At 43.3% G+C, this 21828-nt stretch overlaps 1 protein-coding gene across 1 annotated transcript in view; it reads right to left on the minus strand.

The window, feature by feature from the left end:
• pmepa1 (prostate transmembrane protein, androgen induced 1) overlaps nt 1-21828 on the minus strand; it is a gene marked incomplete at both ends in the record, with an annotated part of 28055 nt that overhangs the window by 3628 nt on the left and 2599 nt on the right. The gene's annotated exons all lie outside the window — the stretch shown is intronic.

Below are 21828 nucleotides of genomic sequence, written 5' to 3' on the forward strand. Positions count from 1 at the left end.
GTTATTTCGATTATACAAAAATACGCCAAGTACTGCAAAAGTCAAGAACATAATAACAGAATAGTAAAAAGCAAAACAAATGTAAAAAATATTCTATAAAAACATAATTCTATAACAAACATGTACAATATAACTGTTTTACAATGAGAATTAATATGAAGACAATATTTTTAAAATTAAGAAAAGCAATTGCAGATATATGTACTCTGTAATCTCAAAGATATCAAATTAAAAATCATACAAAGCCAACCACAGCGGAGAATTTATATTAAATGAAATATTATTTCATAGAATGAGACGATTGACATTTTTGCTTAAACCGATGAATTATCCATATATTTAATCGCCTTCAGTATTTGATACATTTAATGGTGGTTTGGGCCTCTTCATTGCGTAAACAAATATATATATTTATATTCATAAAAAATAGCAGCGTCAGCAGTTTGCCATTTAAAACAGTCCAGACAGAGATGTAGTCCTTATGTAGAGGTCAGGGTCTCTCACTCACTCTCTCACACACACACACACACACACACACACTCTTACTCACACACACACTCACACACTCTCAAACACACACACACAGCCAGACCAGACAGACACACAGGGCTAGCTTTGTTTAGAGGCAGTCTGCTCGAACCCCCCTCCTGCTGCATCCACCACCCCCATCGACACCACACACACACACACACACACACACACACACACACACAGACACACACACACACACACAGACAAAAGGAGCACTTTCTCACACTTTTGTTTTTTTCACAGGGAGCAGGCGGAGGTCAGGCCTTGTCAGACAGAAGAACATAAAGTAGCCTGCAGACACCACACACACACACACACACACACACACACACTGCAGGCTGCTTTTCAGACGGTTCACACCAGTCCTCACAGTCTTGTTATGTTCTTCTGACCAGCTGACCGTTACACACAGACAGTCAGGTGACCCCTCCTAACCTTCATAACCTTTTATGAATCCAGCCATTCATACGGGATTCTCAAACGTGTACTTCAGCCGCTTACCTCCTCTGAAGTCCTGAAATTACTTTAAAAACAAGATGAGGCTTCACAACACACTGCTGACCAGGTCGAGTGGAACATCCGCCTGTAACCGGAACATGATCACCACACCAGCCAGAGAAGACAACAACTCCAAACACCAGCTGGAGATCCTTGAAATGCAATGCAGTCCCGCCTCTTAGAGCAGACACTTCTACATGTGGACAGTAAGAGCCGGGGATCGAACCGCCGACCTCGCGCTAAACCTTGTGAACAACCAAAAGCTTCAGAGGTTGAATACTCGAGGAAAGGAGTGAAGGAGATGAAACCTTCTCATCAGCTGATGTGACTGTGCATCATATCAGTGTCCAGATACAGTTATTGGAAACAACAGCACTTTTCTAACGTTTGTATAGTTAATCTCATCATTAACGTTTAATAAGTCCTTTATGGTTATAGATCAGTTATAAACCATTCAAACTCCCGGCTTGTGTTCTGTCAATAAACTCATCAATGAATTGTTTCAGACAACTCCACAGTCCTAAACAACATTTCAAAAGGAAACCATGAGGAGTAACTTCTAGCAGCAACACCATCCGTCCTTACAATGTAGAATCACAGCTGATCGACGACAGATTATTGTGTTCGGATGAGAAACTCACCACAGAGCTGCGTCTGAACACAGTTGTCATGGTTGTGAGTGCCCGATGACGGCTGCATAGTCCCTTTTCTCTCCAAGACCGTCTCCCGTATCGATGTTTGTATTCCCGTGATGATAACAACCTGAAGATGTTTGCTTGTTTGTTTTCTCCCCAAACAACCAACACAAATAAAAGAAACTAAAAACAAAACAAATGTTCCGGCTGCAGTTAAACTCCGAGCTACACGTCCCGCGGACGCTCCGACGCGACGTGTGTCCTCACCGGGTGACACTCGCACTCTGAGGGCCGACACTGCTTCGTCTGCAACTTCTTCTCTCTACACATTCCCACACTGTCCCCCCCCCCCCCCCCCACACACACACACACTGAGGAAACAGCTGACCGAACCCCCACCACCGCCACCTCTCAATAGCTGTGAACAAAAGGGGTCAATGTGAGGGAGGAGGGGAGGCAGAGAGAGAGAGGGGGGAGAGAAGAAGAGGGGGAGTTGTGGGAGCGTCTGGGAGACACAGATGGGTCAGAGGGACAGACAGAATAATGATGAGAGAGAGAGAGAAAGGGAGACGGGGGAGTGAGGAGGGGGGAGTCTGATGCCTGAACTTCCTCCAACCATCAGAGCGAATCAGATGTTCAGGAATTTAAAACAATAAACTTTGTAAAACTCATCGGTTGTAAACTTATCTGCTCAATAAGGCTGCACGATTATGGCCAAATGATAACCACTGTTATCTTTGATCAATATTCAGATCAGGATTACTTATCACGATTATTCATTGATTCAAGAGACAAAATAGTTGATATAATATTTTATTGCACTTTCACACTTAAATACACAGAGCGCTGCTTTCACTGCCGTATCGTCCGTATCGTCCGATCTTTGCACCAAAATAAGTCCGGTCCTCATTCACAGTGCGTAGAGGCAAAACATAAGAGAGACTTTTGAAATGAAAGGAGCACCGCTTTCACTTTCTCATGAGCGTTGTGTGTACATTCGTTGTGTGTACATTCCTACTTTGCATCAAGACTTGTTCAATAACACTTGAAATGAATTTTGGGAATTTTGGGAAAAAATAAAAATGCAAAACGCTCGCCTGAGAATATTATATATTATATATATTGTGAAAGGTAAGAACGGGAGGGAGTGGATCTAGTATGCTCTGCGTTTGTCAAGGTTGAAATGAGTAATAAAGTTTTCTGCCTCGTGTTGCTGTTCTTTATAAAATACAAGCGCGCCTCAGCTCGTTCTGCACAACGTGATCGGCTGACGCCTTTATTCGCAGTGCGAAAGATCATGAAAATCGACCTCGGCCCGATAAAATATTCATCTTCTGTGTGACAGTATTCATTGAAAACAAACGCCTTAGGCCTTTGGGCGATGTATATGTTTTAATATGGTGTAGCAATGCATACAATGTCTGAATACGAAGAAGGGTGTGAAGCAAAGGAACCCAATATTAGGCTGAGATCAATCACGAGGGATCGGACGGAAATAGAGGATTCATCTTCAGAAGGCTGGAACTGAGTCCGTCTGTGAAGCTGTAATGCGTGAGGGCTAATGTGTGAACTGCTGCTACGCTAGCATGACACCAGGACACACACACACACACACACAATACACGACACTGAGTTCATAACCTGCATCAGACAGTCACATGGTACCACTTCCCCCTTTCATTGTTTTTATATTGCATCAAGTGTTGAAAGAACGAACGGGAAGAAGACGACCCACAATCGTCATTATTGTATTTATATGAAAACAGAGGGAAAGGATGAAGTGAAGGAAGCAAGGAGAGATGCCGAGCGACAGGAGAGGTGGCGGAAAATAACACAAACACACACACACACACACACACGAGGAAACATAAACAGACTCAAATAATGGAACGTAAACAGATTGCATTCCTCTGCTGGTTGTAGAGAAGTGTTATTGTAGAAGGCAAACTGGAACAGACACTTAAACACACCGTGATGCCAGCCTCGCCATCTGTGTGAAGTCACAGGCCTCGACTGTGTGTGTGTGTGTGTGTGTGTGTGTGTGTGTGTCGGCGCACTGCCTGCTGACAGCTTGTCCGTCTCTCTGTTCCGTCAGCTGGTGCTGAACTTTGTCTTTCAGCCAAAACACTCCCACAACTCCTATCTCCTTTCCTTCCCTCCTCTCTCGTCTGTCTTACATTTCACACTCAACAACACCTCGTTCTTCTTGTTGCTTCATACGTATGTTTATATTTCTTACTTTGTGTGAAGCAAATGTGAAATGGAAGTTTAATTTTGCCCACATTGCCAAAAACACACTTGCTGTATTGACAGTGAATTTGAGTGACAGAAATATTTCTCCATTTTTTCTGTCAATACGTTCAGGCGGCAAGCTGCAGTTAAATGCTTAAAACCTGCCTTCTCTCTAACGTCCATCAGGGGGCGACTCCTCTGATTGTATAGAAGTCGATGAGAAACTGTGTGTGTGTGTGTGTGTGTGTGTGTGTGTAGGTGTGTGTGTGTGTGCCAGCCTGCAGTGAAACTTGTCCGCTCCCAAATGGGGAGGTCAGTGGGTCAGTCAGCAGACCTCCTCCCTCCTTTCCTATTTGTCATGCTCTCCCTTTTCTCTCTCGTGCTTCTTCCTTCCTTCGTGTCCTGCCGTCTCCCCTTCCTCCCTCTTACCTCCCTCCTTCCATTCTGCACACGAACAGACCTTTTTATTTTTTAATGTCGTGTTCCCGTCCAGATGTTCTGCACGTTGGAAGAGAAATTCCAAAAAAAGGTGGAACAAGATTACATAATAATGCACTTTCTTTCCACTTCAGCGAAGCAGAAAGTAAAAAGCACTTATTGTTGAATATTCAGGCACATTTTCAACTCAATATAAAAAGGAATATGCACTCTCTTTTCTTTCTCTCTTCCTCAGCTATTCCACCTACTTTCTCTCTCTATCCTCTACTCTTCCTTTCAATTTGTTATTTTTTTGGCATGACAAAAGAAATCATTTTTAAAGCAACGGTGAAAAACATCCTTTCGGCCAAAACATGCATCAGTGAAGAGACACAATAACACGGTTTCTTTACCGCTGAGCCAAACTGCACTCTGGGTTTACTGCGTTTCATTTGTCACTTCTTCTTCTTTGTGCCAAAATAAAGCTTCTTCCACGAACTAAATTTCGCACCTGCTCCATTAATTAATAATGCTTCTTTTATGACTGCATCCAGAAATACTGAGGTTATAAGGTCTTTTATTTGAACAGATTCCTTCAACTTCTCTTTTCTGCAAACATTGTATTCATTTAAAAACATGTTCCACAGTTTCTCTTCAAGGTCTAAAGGTTTTTCTACCCTTTTCTTTTTTGGCTTAAAACTGTAAAAAGTAAAAGCATTTGTATCCGTCTGTTGTTTAAAACACCACAACCTGTATATTTTTTAATTGTAACATGTAAACTTGGGTCAGTGTTTACTTCCTGTCAGCTGATGTCATTCGTTTGTTTGTGGGCGGCTGTTTTGAAGCCTCAAGTTCGTCATTTTGATCATCGCCATCTTGGATTTTGGCCGTTGCCATCTTAGTGTTTTGCAACAGTGAACGGAAGTGACCATATTTGGACTGCGGAGGAGAGCGGATGTAGAGACGTTGGGCTCTGGTAGAGACCTGTCAATCACAAGGTAGCCCCGCCCAAAAGCCTACCGCATAAGTTACGAAATGAACATCCTGCTTTATCGACGAAGACTTGAAACTAGAGATTGAGACCATAAACTCATGTTTACAATGTTTACTGAGGTAATAAATCAAGAGAGAAGTAGAGTCATTTTCTATAGACTTCTATACAACCAGAGGAGTCGCCCCCTGGCGGTCAGTAGAGAGAATGCAGGTCCAAAGACACTTCCTCATCGGCTTCACTCTGCAGAACCGGAGGTTGCCGCCTGTAGACAATAGAGTTACTAACGGGTGTTCAGGACTTCAGGAAAACACCTAAATGTTGCATTATGGGAAATGCAGGAGTTTTGGAGCTTGATAGGAACTAAAGTTTAGGATATCTCGGCCTCCGCTGCATCAATTTTGACCAGGATTTTTTTAATAGATATAGAGTCCCCCGACATTATGGAAGTAGACTACTAAATGACATGGGTACCCCTTTAATACACATGCTCCTGCTGTGGGTGCATTTCTGACCTCATCTGACAGGATTTGCAGTTATTTTGACTTGCCTATAGTGCAACTTAAAAGCAAAAGAAAACCACGAGAACATTTTCACTTGTCGGAGAGAGACTGCGGATCTGCTCCCTCCCTCTGCGGCGGTGTCTAGACAGGAACGAGGCTGTGAGCAGACACTCCATGGTTAATCTGAAGCAATTAGCTCATTTGTCATCCGCTGCAGGCTCTTCGTCTATCTGCCTCCTCCTCCTCCTCCTGCATTCAGCCAAAGGTCACAGGCGGTCATTGCCGAGTCAGATGGCTCGGAGAGAGCAGACAGACAGAGAGGGGGGGAGAGGGGGGGGTAGGAGAGGGAGGCAGGGAGGAAGAAAATATGGTCGGAAGGAGGGCAGGAAGGAAGGAGGGAGTGGAGGAAAAGGATGGAAAGAAGTAAGAGAGCACGCATGAAGGAGGCAGTAGAGGAAGCAGGAAGGAGGGAGGCTGGAAGTCAATCAGAATTAGGGGTGCTGGGAGAGAGTCGAGCGTGTGTAATTATGCTAAACGCTGCAAGACGTTCATGGGTTTTATGCTTTCATTTTGAATCCAAAATTGAGAGCGGAAAGATGTCCTGCAGTTCATCGTACAGTAGTTTATAACACTGACGATCACATACCAGTCAGCAGACTCCAGTCTGCGTTGCAGTTCATGTTCGCCTCACAGATAACCTCAGAATGTTTCCACAGAGCTGCACACATTTTTGTCTCGTCTCCACTTCGCCTCACTTAGAACTCAGCTGGAGAAACCTGTAGTGACCGGATCTGTGTTCATGTAATCCAGAGCTATATGACCAAATCACATTGTGTTCAGTGTCGCTGCACAGCGGCGGTTAATTACAGTTAAATCGCATATACACTCTGCATAGCAGACATGGACTGAACTCTCCACAGGAGTCTGTCTGTCTTCGGGTTATTTTAATTCACTTCAACGAGTCTGTGAACACTTTGCAGGAAGTATTATAAAAAAGACTGTTGCAACGTCTCCTCGTGGTCCATATGATATTTTATGAGAACGTAGTCTTTCTCCTACGAATGTCCGGCAACACGTGTCAATATCTCGTAAAGAAAGGGTGTAAAATATCAATTTAAACTTCATAAATTATAAACTTTATAAATTATAATGCCTGATTCTAGAGGGTGCTGCAGCCCTCTCAGCTCTCCTTCATCCTGCATCAATGGAAGGAAAGGATGAATACAACTAAAGGAATGACAGAAAACCTATGAGACAAGGAGAAAGAAAAGAAATAGTTATCCAGGGACGGATGGAAAGAAGGAGACAGAGAAAGTGATGCAGGAAGGCTGGAAGAGGAAATAGTTTAGATGTGAGCAACTAAAGGAGAGAGGAAAAGAGGAGGCGAGGAAAGAGACAGAGTTGAAAAATGAATGACGGAAAGAGAAGAAAGGGAGAAAAGGGAGGAGAAAAGATCAGGAAGGGAGAGATAAGCACCCCCCCCCCCCCTTCTGCTTTCTCAGTCCTGGGATGACTCGACAGTCTGGGTAGTCAGAAATAGCACAGACAGCTGTGTGTGTGTGTGTGTGTGTGTGTGTGTGTGTGTGTGTGTGTGTGTGTGTGTGTGAGAGAGAGTTATAGGTCATAGGTGCACACAGTTTGCTTGCTTGCCAATTTCCATGAGAAAGGCTATAGGGTGTGAAAGAGGGGGGGCCACACACACACACAAACACACACACTCACTCCATTGACTTTGGAAGCCACGGTCATGGTGCAGCCAACAAGTGTGGGAACTTTGGTCCACAAAACTCCCACTATTGGTTTCAACTGTGGGAAAACGGAGAGGGAGGTGTGTGTGTGTGGTTGTGTGTCGTTGAGCAGGTCAATCATCATCCCTTCCTCATGTTTCTATCCGTCTTTTTCTTTCTCGTCTCTCTATCTTCTGTCTACATGCGACAAATGAATGTGCCCGATATCACAGATTTACAACACGAAACACGAAAACAATCAGTAAATAACACTTATATAATATAATACAACATGTTTATTCATTGAGATGCCCCTATGGACCTTGTTATAGGAGGTAAAGATCAGGAGAAGTAAACATGAAGTGTAATTATGAATACTGATGTTAAATTAAGCTATGATGAGTTTTCACTGTTAATTTAACATCTCTATTACATGTTGATGCCTCCATGACCAAGTTAAGCAGATGAGACTGAGGACAACTATGTAGAAGAAAAGATGTTCACTTTGTCTAATATGTAGCTTGACAGAGTTCTCATGTGTGTCCTGGTGTTCTCATGTTTCCTTACCTCCTCATCCCTCACTCCCTACCCTGGTGTTCTCATGTTTCCTTACCTCCTCATCCCTCACTCCCTACCCTGGTGTTCTCATGTTTCCTTACCTCCTCATCCCTCACTCCCTACCCTGGTGTTCTCATGTTTCCTTACCTCCTCATCCCTCACTCCCTACCCTGGTGTTCTCATGTTTCCTTACCTCCTCATCCCTCACTCCCTACCCTGGTGTTCTCATGTTTCCTTACCTCCTCATCCCTCACTCCCGTAACTGTCCGTGCTGGATCCGTCCCCGTTGTTTTAAAAAGCTAAATAAATGATTAGCATGACGTCATCCAGCGAGCCAAACCTGTCTGGTGTACAGCTGGTACAGAAGCTTCATGTACTGCTTCCCTTTCCCGCGAGTCTGCTGTCTGATTGTGAGGTCAGGCTGATCTGATATCAGCTCTTTGGCTGCAGAATCTCCTCAAAGTTCTCCTCTCAAACGGGTCTTGGAGGAGGAGTGCTCACCTGTAGAGACTTCTCCTGACGAGAACGCGCAGCGAGGGGGGCTGATCTTTCTGGCCCACAGCTGAATCTATTTGAGGGCGCTGATTGGCTCAATTGTATGTCACTCATTTATATCTTGAATCAGCAATTGGCTAAACTGCTTCATTGACCCGCCTCTTTTGGGCCAAAACGATTAGGCCCCCCAAGCTGCGCGTTCTCAGAGTGTCGTGCACACAGACAGAGAGCACGAGCAGAGAGCACACAGGGGGAGAGGACGAGCAGGAAAAGAATATATTTTGCGCAGATATCATATTTTACACACATTACTGGGTACATTCCATAGTTCAAAAACACAAATATTGACAATTTGTATAATTTATGATTATTCTATTTTTTTTGTGTGGCTCATGGTGGGGCCATGCCCCATGGCCCTCTATTGACCAGCCGCCACTGGTACTGGATGAGTGGAGTTCCCTGGATTAGCATTGGCATGCTAATCCAGGGAACTCCCATGTTAAACGCTCTGTGAGTGAAGTTCACTTCTCCCTGGTTAAGCAGCGACGCAGCGCGTGCCGCATACCTCTGGCTTTTATTGTGAAAGGTTGAAAACCGGAAGTGAGCTCTGCTCACATTAAATACAATCAAACTTTTGGATTTGTCTCGATCGCGCTGCTCTCTCGCTCTACTCTCGTCTGTCTGACATTTTTCCTTCAGCGCAATGCATGATGGTAGATAGAGTTCGGTTAGTGACCATCGGTGCAGTGAGGGGGTCACATACTCTTTTGGGACTAATATAAATAATATTAAATGCTTTTGAAAACAAGTTTCAAGTTCAAACTGCAGTGTCATCTTTGGCATTTTTGATGCAGTTGGTATTTTGATCATGTCAGAATTTTAGGACGCTCACTAGCTGCAGATTCGCTTACTGACAACACACGTGTACAGCAGAGCCACTGACTATTCTTTCATTGACAAATGTGACTCGTCATTGTGCTCGTACAATTCTATTTATAGTAAGGATAGATTTATTTTCCACATAAGTGCCATACAAGTTCCATGTGTCTGTGTTTAACACGACAGCCCCCTTTAAAGGGGGCGAGAGGGGGGTAGGGGGGTGGTGTACATTTCACTTTTGCGATACGAATAAAAAATATATATAATTTAAAAAAAATACCTGTGTAACAAAGACATTCTGGGCGAAACAGCCACGGGAGCAATTTTACACAATGCAAAACACAATTATACATGAACTAAGATCATATCTAGAAGAATACTTCCACAAAACCACATTTTTCTGGGCAAAAAACTGCAGTACTATACTCTTTGTTTTGGTCTCTGATGAGAAAGCACGGAGCGATTTTGGCGAATGAGCACATCCAGAGGACCGTGCTTCGACCCCGCTTCGCGTATCGTTTTCGAAATGACTCTCTTTCAAACCGTTCAAAAGTTATGGGGATACATGCCAATATCAGCCACAGGTCACGACAAAAAATATTGGGTAAAAAAAAAAACTTACGTTTTGATGATTTTATGGACGAAAAACGGATCTTTTCCAGCGGATTTTGGCGGAGCTGTGTCCGCCATGTTGTGATATGTGTCTGTGAGTGGTATCAATGTGCTGGCACACTGAATGAGGAAATGGCAGGCGAAACTGTGAGCTGGACCAATCCATGTTGGGAGAGGGGTTCGCCAAGTATTTTCCGATTTTTAGTCAGTAAACAGACAAGGAGATTGTCAAGCACCCCCGCATGGCTCCCGTTGGACTATCCCAAAATCGAAAAATGTGTTTTTTGTGAAAATCGAGCAGGCACAGCCCATTTCACAGTCCATTTTACAGTCACACAGACACAAATTATGATTCATATATTTTTATGATTGACAGATATGACATTCATAACTGCTCAAAATTATTTCAAATGGTGTCAAACTGCTTTATTAGGATTATTGAACACTCTTAGTGATAATAAAAGTGAATATATAGTTAATATGTAGTTATATACTATATAAAATTTGAATATTGCAACCAAATGCTTCCAAAAATGATAATTTAGCATGCCTTTGCTTGGTTTATGCTGGCCTGCTTCACTCAATCGAAGTCAAATCAGTTTTAGAGACTGTAAAACCGGTGCTTTTTTTCAGGCGAACCTGAAAACTTTTTCAATTTGAGCTGTGCCATATGTGTATTTGTTATTAACCAGTAACATATACACAATTTTACAGATAGCAGCACATCTCACAAGTGTTACCTGTATTATACAATCAAAACATTATTAAAATAGACCTTGTAGTTGCAGAAATACTCTCTTTAGTATGGGTATGCAATTTTCGAGCAGAGGCCTAAAAATGGGGCAGTGTTCAAGAGGTATCATTGTTGAAATGATATGGGATTGTATTTGATAGATGTAAGGCTATAGAACGCAATCTAGACATTAAGAGGTTTGCAGCAAGAGCATTTTAGTAACTGGGCCTCTTTGAACTTTCTATGATGTCATGACAGAGGGTCACCACTACTGGGTAGAGCTGAGAGTGAACATCGTGTAGCTGTGACATCACGCCTCTAAACACACCTCCGTGGCTCACTGATCATCACGAGGAACACACTCGGCTGGGAAAGAGCGACACAGATGATCAGCTGATGAGGAGTCGGTGAAAGCTTCAGTGTGCTGCAGCTTGAAGAACAGTTGTGTGCATCACTGGCGAGATGTTAAGTCCTTCTTATGTCTTAGAGCACTGTTTTATCTGCACTTTCTGCCTCGCTATGCAGACTCATCAGAATAATGCAACGTTATGAAAAACTATTTCAAAGAAGCAAAAAAACAACATTATTTGTAGTTTTATGTTCCAGGGCTTTCTCCTGGAAGCATTTCTGTTATTGAGGTGGACTGTGGGTTTATTTGAAGCTGAAATAAAGACACAATGTCTCCGCACTGTTTACGTCGGCTGCTCTTCACCAACATGTCAATAACAGCCGAGTCAGTCATTTTCCTTTTCAGCACCAGGGACGTAGAAAGAATGTAGACTAGAATTAGATAAATGACTCAAGTAGCTGCTGCTAATATCTAAGTCACTCTTCTAATATGTTGTAACTTTCTTAATTTGTTTTCCCGGCTTACATTATTTGATTTCCTTTATTTTCCTGTGGTGGCGATTGAACATCTTAAAATGTACTTCTCCAAAGATGAAACAGAAAGTAATCATTGGAAAAACAACAACATCCAATGCATAAAGGAGACCACTGCGTGAATGACACATAGATACCAAGATGTGCGTTTAAATGCTCGTGTTATTTCTGTGTTTTAATGTCGCCACAAACAGCAAATAAAACAAATAGAAATGAAGTAGAAGTCTGGTGTTGTGCTGACGTCAGAAACACTGGTAACATGGAGACCAAACACAGACATCTCGTGCAGTAACGGACACACACGGCCATTAATGGTAACAATGGAAAAAGTGAGAGAGTGTAAAGTCCAACAGAAATCACTTAGAGACGCACACACACACACACACACACACACACACGCACACACACACGCACACCCACACACACTGATCCTCTGTGTACTAGACCTGCAGAGCAGTCTGTCTGAAACATATGAAAATCAAACCTCATTATCAGGTGCTTGTCTGGCTCTCTCGCTCTGTGTGTGTGTGTGTGTGTGTGTGTGTGTGTGTGTGTGCGCTGCTCATTAGAATTCTAGCCAGAAGGAGCTAGACTACCCCTGTCGTCTCGCACCCCCGCACACACACAGACACACACTCGGTCCTCCGCACACAGACGCACACTGTTCATTTGAATGTGAAAGAAAGAGGGAAGTCAGACAGACTCGCGCAGGGCAGGTCACATGCAGAGGGCTGTGTGTGTGTGTGTGTGTGTGTGTGTGTGTGTGTGTGTGTGTGTGTGTGTGATGGCTGTGATCCAACGTGATACTAGACATAACAATAATCATTAACAGTCTCTCAGCGGTGGGTGTATGAGCACACACAGCGCATCAGAGGAGTAATTAGTTAAATCCTGCAGTCAGTAGTGCCAAATATACTGTCCCTCGAGCCAAAGCGTTTAAATCTAAAATCTACAGCACAATAATCGATACCAAATAGACATCGAGACTTCTACATGCATCCTAAGAAGGATTAACGTTTCCTCATTTCATTCAGGGCTGCCACTGAGGGTTATTTTTATTCAAGATTAATCTGCTGATTATTTTTCCTCAATTATGGATTCCATCATTGGGTCTTTGAATCAAGAGGACCAGTTTTCTAAAGGCGACGTCATCGACTGTCCCGCTGCGTCCGACCGACCATCCGGAAGATGTTAGTTCGTCACGTTAAAGACTCTGGACTCGTGGAGCGGACTTTGAGCGTCTGGCTGGATGCCGTGCTTGTTGTCGCCGTTATCAGTTTAAATATGTGGGATCCAGACTTTATGTAAAGAACATTGTGATGAGATTAACTCAGGTGTGTCTGTAATTTGATGAAATCGGTTTCACTTTGACTTTTATCCTTACGTCAACATTATTGGTCATTTCTCAAGAACTTTTAAACAGAATTAAACAGCCGATAATGTCACAACGTCGTCCCAAAGCTCCGTTAATAGTTTTTTCAGATGACTCATGACTTTCACAACCTGCCAGAATGTCCATTAATAACAAGCTGGCGGTCATTGTCGAAAGGTTTGTCGACTTTCTTGCACTTTTATCTTCTTCTGGGAGCATTAAAGGTGCTTCAGTAGTTACAAGCGCTGAGACGACAAGAATCAAGGTCAAATCTGTGTGAGATCAAGCCTGCAGAGGAAGCGGATGTGTGTGTGTGTGTGTGTGTGTGTGTGTGTGTGTGTGTGTGTGTGTGTGTGTGTGTGTGTGTGTGTGTGTGTGTGTGTGTGTGTGTGTGTGTGTGCCAGACATGGCGTCCCTGTCCAAACAGTCTTTCGACAAAACCAAAACCAGCTCTGCCGGTCCTCACACACACAAACACACACACACACCTGGCTAGACACAACAATGTCTGAATGCTTTTAATGTCTGACCCTGTGTGTGTGTGTGTGTGTGTGTGTGTGTGTGTGTGTGTGTCTGGGAAAATCAATTTCACATTAATAAACAATGGTAATGAATTGAAAGCATGTCTCGCTGTGGCTACAGTTTACATGAATGTGTGTTGGATAAATGGGTCAATATTATGAATAATGCTAATGTATTACACGGACATCTGGGGTTCAGTGTGTGTGTGTGTGTGTGTGTGTGTGTGTGTTGTGACTCAACAGGCTGTGGTCTGGCGCTCTTATCAACCACCTCGTATCGAGCTGCGGTCCGTCAGCCGTTTCCAGTAAAGCAGCTCTGACTTAGCTGGAACTTCCAAGACCTAATGATATAAATAAAGGTTATTCTACGTGCCGAGAGGTTCATTTACCTAATGGCCCATGGCATCACGTGATGTGCCCGGATGTTGTTTATACAGTCTATGGGTGTCACAAGTGGACATTGCTTCATTTTAAAGGGAGACAAGCCAAAAAAAAAAGGCCGAGGACCACTTCAGTAGACGACAGTCATATCTACGTTGAAGACACTTCCTCCATGCTTTCTTCAGCACACGTTATCTACATTGCAATCACTGAGGATTTCACAAAGACGACACAAAGACGTGAATGCTTTAATCCTTCATTCAGTTACCGTTGAGCAAGACACTGAAGCTTCACCTCACAGTAGAAACACCTGGCTCTGAATAGATCTTTTCTTTCCGTAAAAGACTCGGCTCAAATCAGCTCAGATCCTCCGCGTGAATCAACTCGCCCTCTCTTGTGTGTGTGTGTGTGTGTGTGTGTGTGTGTGTGTGTGTGTGTGTGTGTGTGTGTGTGTGAGAGAGAGAAAGATAACCACTGCTTTAGACAAAACAGAAATGTCTGCAGACACCCAAACAACATCAGTGGGACAAAGCCGTTCAAACGAAGCGTAGCGAGGAGAGACTACAAAAAAAGCAAAGGGAGGTGCGGCGACGCAAAAAATATTCAACCGTCTGGGTATTTCGGGTCGGAATTTTTGGCAGTTTGCGTTTCAAAAACAGAATTCCTGCTGGTCTAAAAAGGCCTCTCAAGTCAACGTTCATCACGTGTGACGTCTGGCAAAAAGAAAAGCAACGCGCACCTGAAAGTCTGTTCCTCGTTCCGTCTCTGCCGCGGATGACATTCCCATGAACTCAACTTCACGGATGACGGTGACTTAAAGCGTCAACATTTCTTTCCAGCATCGGTGTCACAAATGTTTACCACGAGCGGATCGGTAGTTGAGTAATGAAGGCTTAATGCATGGGTGGCAAACAAGCTGGGAAACTGGCTCGGTGCCCTTCGGAGCACAAAACGATATGGGCCTCTCATGTATGTATATGTGTGTGTGTGTGTATATATATATATGTGTGTGTGTGTGTGCCAGCTGGCAAGGCCTACCCTCTCTCCACTGGACGAGGTGTGGGAGGCTGTTGGACACATTGCGAGCAGCGATTGCACTTCGGATGTTGCCAAGAATCTGTCAGCTCAGGTGTGATGGGAGCTATTTCATTTGTATTTATTTAGATTTAACTTGTTGGCTCCGAGGTCTCTAGACTCCATCCATACGTTCGTAAGAGGCACAAAAAAAACAAACTTTTAAGAAGCTTCTTAAACTTTACAAATCGTCCTCTTCTTCAGACTCTCAAGGATAAAGGAAAGAAGAGGCATTCCTCTTTCTAAGGCCTTGAGGTTGAATTGGATCAAGACATTGTGCTCAAAGCAACATTGGGGTGCAGATGAAGAGTACATTTGCCCTTCTGCTGCCACATACCACATGGCAATAAACATAACAACGCATGGCATTTTTATTCTAGGACTAATTCACCATTTAGGCCATGAGATGTCAAAAACATCGGGTGAAAAACTGCCGTTCACAAGTTCCCAGAGACCAGGGTGGAGACTTCAAATTCAAACAGTCCAAAAAGAAAAAGACGTTCCACTGTGAGCAGCGTTACATCATAGTTTTCCAGAAGCTTGGTTTTCCCTGTCAACATGAAAGTGTGAGGCCGGTGTTTCTAAGAAGACTATCAGCTCCGTTTTGGGGCATGAAAAACACCGGCTTAGTGACGACGAGGAGTGAAAGAGATGTGTTCTCACATTTAACCAATCTTGGTGCGGATGCAATCTTGGCCACGGCTCAAGAAGTGTGAACAATCAGAACCACGGTGACGGCAACGCACGGCCTGATTGTGATAACATGATATGTGCCTTCAGCCCGAAAACCATTAAATCAAGTTGACTGATGTGTTGGTGTGTTGTTCTAGCCCGCTGCTCTGTCTAGACACACTACAGTGTGTGTGTGTGTGTGTGTGTGTGTGTGTGTACGTGTGTTTGTGATAGTCGGAGAAGGCGGAGCTTGGTGTTTATAATAAGAATTGCTTGTGCGTTGTGTCTGTGCGTTTGAATAGTTGAATGTATAATGATCATTTTTAGTAATATAAACAGAGAGGCGGGACCGTCTGTGTGTGTGTGTGTGTGTGTGTGTGGTGTGTGTGTGTGGTGTGTGTGTGTGTTGTGTGTGTGTGTGTGCGTGTTTGTGGATGCAAATGTTGTGGTCACAGCTGTTTCCTGCGGGCCAGAGGGCAAAGTGAGGCAGACGCAGTCCTCACTACAAGTCTGTGTGTGTGTGAGGGTGCATGTGTGTGTGTGTGTGTGTGTGTGTGCGTAGGGGTCAAGCCCACGGTCATGAATGAGTATGTCATGTGTTCGGGGGGGGGGGTGTTGCCGTCTATAGCGTCTCTTGTCTAGACTCAGGAGCGGACCAGCTGACTGAGTGACGTACACGTTACACACACACATATATTAAGATGTGTGTGTGTCACTGTGTCAGGAACGGGCCAGCATCACTCTCATCTGCACATTATAAGAAAATCATATCCTGACAATATGCAGCTACGCACAGCATTAATATGGAATCATTCCATCAGGAACAGTCTTTTCTTTTAGACAATATTTTATCAAAACAAATCTCTTTATTACCAGTGATTCATCCAGCAAAAATTGCTGGATGAAAAAAAAGCTCATTATTACTGAATAGGGCTTGAACGCATCATAATAACGATTATCTCTCATCAATGCAATCAATAAACACAGTGAGTTTGAAACCTTCTGGTCACCTGAGGTGTGCTGAGTCGTTTTAACAAACACAACAATGAAGATGAGGCTTATTGAAGGCAAAGAGCAGTCCAATACAGCGAAATAATTACCAAACACTTCAGAATTCAGCCCCCACCTTTGTGACGATGCCCCTCCTCCCCTGACCTGACCCCTGACCTCTACAGGGTAACAGCCCGCATAAACACAACAAGCATTTGCATACATGCATCTGAATATCTAAATTAGTAATAGCGTCATAAATGTGAGCGTGGGCTGACTGAGGAACCAACAGCAGAACAACAAAGAAAGTGTGTTGAATTCTGCAACACAAACAGACGACTTGATTCCGTTCGAGATGAACTCACTCCAGCACATCCTGGTTTGGACTAATTCATTTCCGACTACGGACATTTTGTTATTAGAAAGCCAACTGGCAGCGAGCCCTGGCTCGGACCGGTTCACGGTCACTTCCTTTGACACTCGGAGCTCCGCGATTGGCAGCTGGCGAAAGAAAGCTTTGGGCCCAACAGTGACAAACGCAACTAGAAGGAAAAGAGTATTTTAGTCTCACAGACGCAGGTGGAATCAAGGAGCAGAAGCTGAAAACAGGAGATGTGTTTGCTTGAAAAAATAGCTTAAAATAAAAATAAATGAATCTTTTATTCATCACAGACAACTTGACATTTAATGATCTATTCTGCATTAGCCGGTGACACTCAGCACTTTCAGGGTAAACCAGAGTAATCAACAAAAATGTTCATTTCAACATTTAGAAACTAGACAGTCCTACGCCAGCGTCCCCTGGGCCAGACTAATTAATGAAAGACAAGACTGTCTTAGACGATGTAAATAGACCACTATTGAAGTACTTAAAAGAACCAGACACACGTTGTTTTTTATCCTGCCTCGGACTAATTAATGGAAAAACAAGAGACAGTATTTTCCACTCTGTGCACACAGCAGGCAGACAGTGCAGCCTCTCGGTCCTACGAGACAAGACGGTCTCCTTCACGCTGCGGGACAGATATACATGGCCGGCTCACTTCAGGCTAATTAATGGGACGATATGGATCCAACAGACTACGAGGGCCTCAGCTGAACACCGGCTTGTATGCAGATTATATGCAGAGAGCACACGCACGCACGCACGCACGCACGCACGCACGCACGCACGCACGCACGCACGCACGCACGCACGCACGCACGCACGCACGCTCGCACGCACGCACGCACGCACGCACGCACGCAAGTTTGTTTCTGAGAAATCTGGTATTTTCCGTTGTCAGTTTGGCATTGTTGTCTGTTCTAAATACTACAATACCCATGAGCCTGCGACACAAAACACGCCTCCATAGTTGCTGAATTAATTCAAAGTTGACCTCGATTTTAAAGCTGCTGTGAGAAACTGTAGTTTTGTGTTGATTTTGTCGTCCCTGTGGACAAAAGCAGTGGTGTTTCTGAGCTCCAGAGTCCCTTTAGAAAACCTCTCCTTTCAGTGCAGCAGGCTCTGTTAGCCTTGTAGGTCATACAGAGGCATCAGCATCAAACTACCGACGTGCTCTTGAGCAACTGCTCCACTGTGTATGAACCTGGCAAACTAAAAAAGAAGGCAGCTGAGTCGACTTGCGTTGGATAAATAATATCCTCTGAACTACAGTGTGTTTATCTTCCACGAGGATTAAAGCTGAAGATTCTGGCTCTGGAACGACGCCAGCTGTCAATCAAAGGACAAATGAGGAAACACAAAAGGCCGAGTTTGATCCACACGGGCTTTTTGTAAACACACATTTTATCTGCCGCTCTTCTTTACCGCAAGAAAAGCCAAATGTAGAACAGAATATTTTTTATAGATATAGCATTTTTACAAATCCTCAACCGACGATCACATCACACACAGAGACACACAGAGACAGGAAATGACTGGACAAATGCAGCCTAACACGTGTGCACGTACGTGCACAAAGTGGTGACACAGCCAGACAGAGAGAGGTTTACATAATAAGTCTAGACCGCCAGAACCGGCTCAATCATTTAATTTCCATGATTCACTGAGTGAGAGAGAGAGAAATAAAGAAAACCAATCAATGAGGACTGAAAGACGGAGACAGGAAACACAAACCGCCGGCGCTGTTTGAAGAAGAGGAGAGGATTGAACTTGTGTTTCACGTCTTGTTTTTGGATTTGTTGAAACGTCTCTCCCTTCAGCACGGTGATTGGATGTAAATGCACAATTATCTCTATTTCATAACAATGTTGAGCTACTTTACTTGAGTGTTTCCAATTCATGCTGCTTTATACTTCTGCTCCACTGCATTCCGGAGGCAGATTGCAGATTAAAACAACAATAGAATCAACAGATACATCATGTTGTATTGTCATGGATTGAACTACCCAGCAGTGAGTATTAAAATGATCCCCGCCTTTACCATCGACCACATTAAAGCAACGCACACGTTTGCATCACTGCAATTCAGTAACACATTACAATAACAATACATTATTCTGAGGTGGGTCGTTTTGTATGATCAGTGCTTTTACTTTCTGTACATTAAGTACACTTCGATGCTGCTGATTTGATATTTATAAAAGTTATATTTCCCTTTTATTGTCTGCTGATCCGATCCGTGATTCAAAAGCATGACTATATTGGATCACAGATATTCATCTATCAATACATCCCAAACATCATACCACAACAAACTGACAATACTGACAAAGACAGAGCAGGATGAGAAACCAAACAGTCACAGTGTGCGCCTGAATTGCTGCGTCTTCTCAACTCTCTGGGCTTCTTTCCATTGTTGTGTCACCTTGACGGCGCATTGATAAACGGTGTAAAAGTTCGTTCTGGTGAGCGATGAAAGACAAACGTTGCATGCAGGTCGCCTCAGGATGTAGCGCTGCGCCGCAGACATGCCGTCGAAAGTGGAACCGTATAAGAATGAAGAAAAAGATGCTGTTGTTGTTTCTCCCACTGATGAGTAAACATCATCTCTGTGTCACATGGGAGCTGCAGCTTGAACAGGACATGTACGCTGATGCTTGTGACACGTGACGGTGACAGAATGACACATGATGGCAATCACAAAGCCGGATCTCAGATGTAAGAGGGACTTTTTTCCTTTTTTTTTTCAAGCTAAAAATGAAGTAAAAGTGGTTGACTGTTGGTGCTTTAAAACACATTGGCCCTATTTCACATGACTAGAAGTGAGTGATGTGGTAAAGATATCAGCAGCATTCGGAAACGATCTCTGCCGAAGCTCGACAAAAGTTGTGTCACTTTATCACAATCGCACCTCATCTCTCTGAAGTATAGCTGTTTCCATTGGATGTGGTTTGGGTTGATAAAATACCTGAGAATTCCTCAAGTGAGCCGGAAAATAACGAAGTCAATTTCAGAGCGAGAAGCGGACAGAAAGGTCTCAAATGTGCGTTTGAAGGATGTATCCAGGCTGTGGAGCGTGTCGGTCTACAGTCACTGTGACGATCATTAAAAAGCAGAAGCGGTGGCGACATTCAGTACACCTTCAGCAGCTAGCATAGCATAGACGTGCTAACGCAAGTTAATGATACGCTAACGTGCTCTGCTAATGTTAGCGCCACAGGTTTTAAGGTGGAAACGTAACGTTTTGTCTCCTTCCAACCGCTTCAGGTAACGAGTGTCACGATTACACAACGTTGAACCACGACGAGTTCCAAACCCACGACACCAACCTGAAGATGCATTCAGCTTCTGTGCCTTGCTCATGGGCACAAGAGTTGTTGCAGGAATCAAACTTGTGACTTGACAGTCACAGGACTGTGTGCCAACCAGTAAAAGATTTTAAAAAAGCCCAGTCACAGCGTGTCCCCCCCCCCCCCCACACACACTTCAGGAACACTCTGACTCTTTTCCTCGAATTCAATTATCAAAATAAATACCGCTACCCTCCAGCTGAACACACACACACACACACACACACACACACAGATAACATTTATGTTGGCTACAGAGACAGACTGCGGAGGTGTCGGTGACTGCCAGACATGTAGCAACAAATGTACAGCGAAACCAAGCTGCTGGTAGGAAATGATTCTTATGAACTGATGACTTCACCGCACACACGCACACGCACACGCACACACACACGGCCGGCCCGTGAGTAATGCTGATGTCATGTGCTTAGACGATGTCTGCCGCTCAGAACAGATGTGTTTTTTGCACATGTGTGTGTTGCTCTTTAATGTCAGAGGGTGTAACAGGTAGAAGCCTGCAGCGTCACAGGCCCGGGTGAGGGGCGGGACAGACAGACGCACTACCGCCGCTGTGACTCTGCAGCAGTTTGATTCGTTGCCGTTACCTGGCCTCCTTGTACACTACGTGCAGAAATGTAACGCGATGTAGCGACGGTGTTCCTCTGTGACGTCGCGTGCTGCCCGGGACTATTCCGAGAAGCATTTAAATGCTTTTAATCCAGCTGTTGCAGCTGCAAGGGACGGCTTTTTAATTTGAGCTGCCTCTACTAACATTCAAATATAACAGCCTCCTTATCCCCCATTGTATTTCATTTCATTTCATTTCATTTCATATTATTTTATTTATTTATTTTTATTTTATTTATTTATTTTTATTTTATTTATTTATATTTATTTATATTTATTTATATTTATTTTTATTTATTTTTATTTATTTTTATTTATTTTTATTTTTATTTTTATTTTTATTTATTTATTTTTATTTATTTTTATTTATTTTTATTTATTTGTATTTATTTGTATTTATTTTTATTCTAGTCTATTGTATTTTATGACAGAATTCCAATAAATTATTTGTTGTTTAATTTGACCATATATGTATATTTAATTTCCTAATTTGTTCTGTTTTGTTGTTTAAAAATAAAAAATAAAAGAAAGTAGAAATAAAACAAAGATAGCAGCATCGAGTGAGCTGACCAGGACTCGAGTTGTGTTGCTATTGTGTTTTAACTACGTGCTATATCTGCAGCTAGCGAGCTATTTTCTTTTGGATTTCTAGTTCACAAATGCTGATTACAGATAATTCATATGTGTTGCAGCTTTGTTTCTTCATGTTTGTTGTTGATTTGATATCATATCAGGTGTCTGTTATACAATGAGAGCCTTTTCC

The sequence above is a fragment of the Melanostigma gelatinosum genome (genome assembly GCF_949748355.1).
Source record: "Melanostigma gelatinosum genome assembly, chromosome: 3".
NCBI classification, from domain to species: Eukaryota; Metazoa; Chordata; class Actinopteri; order Perciformes; family Zoarcidae; genus Melanostigma; species Melanostigma gelatinosum.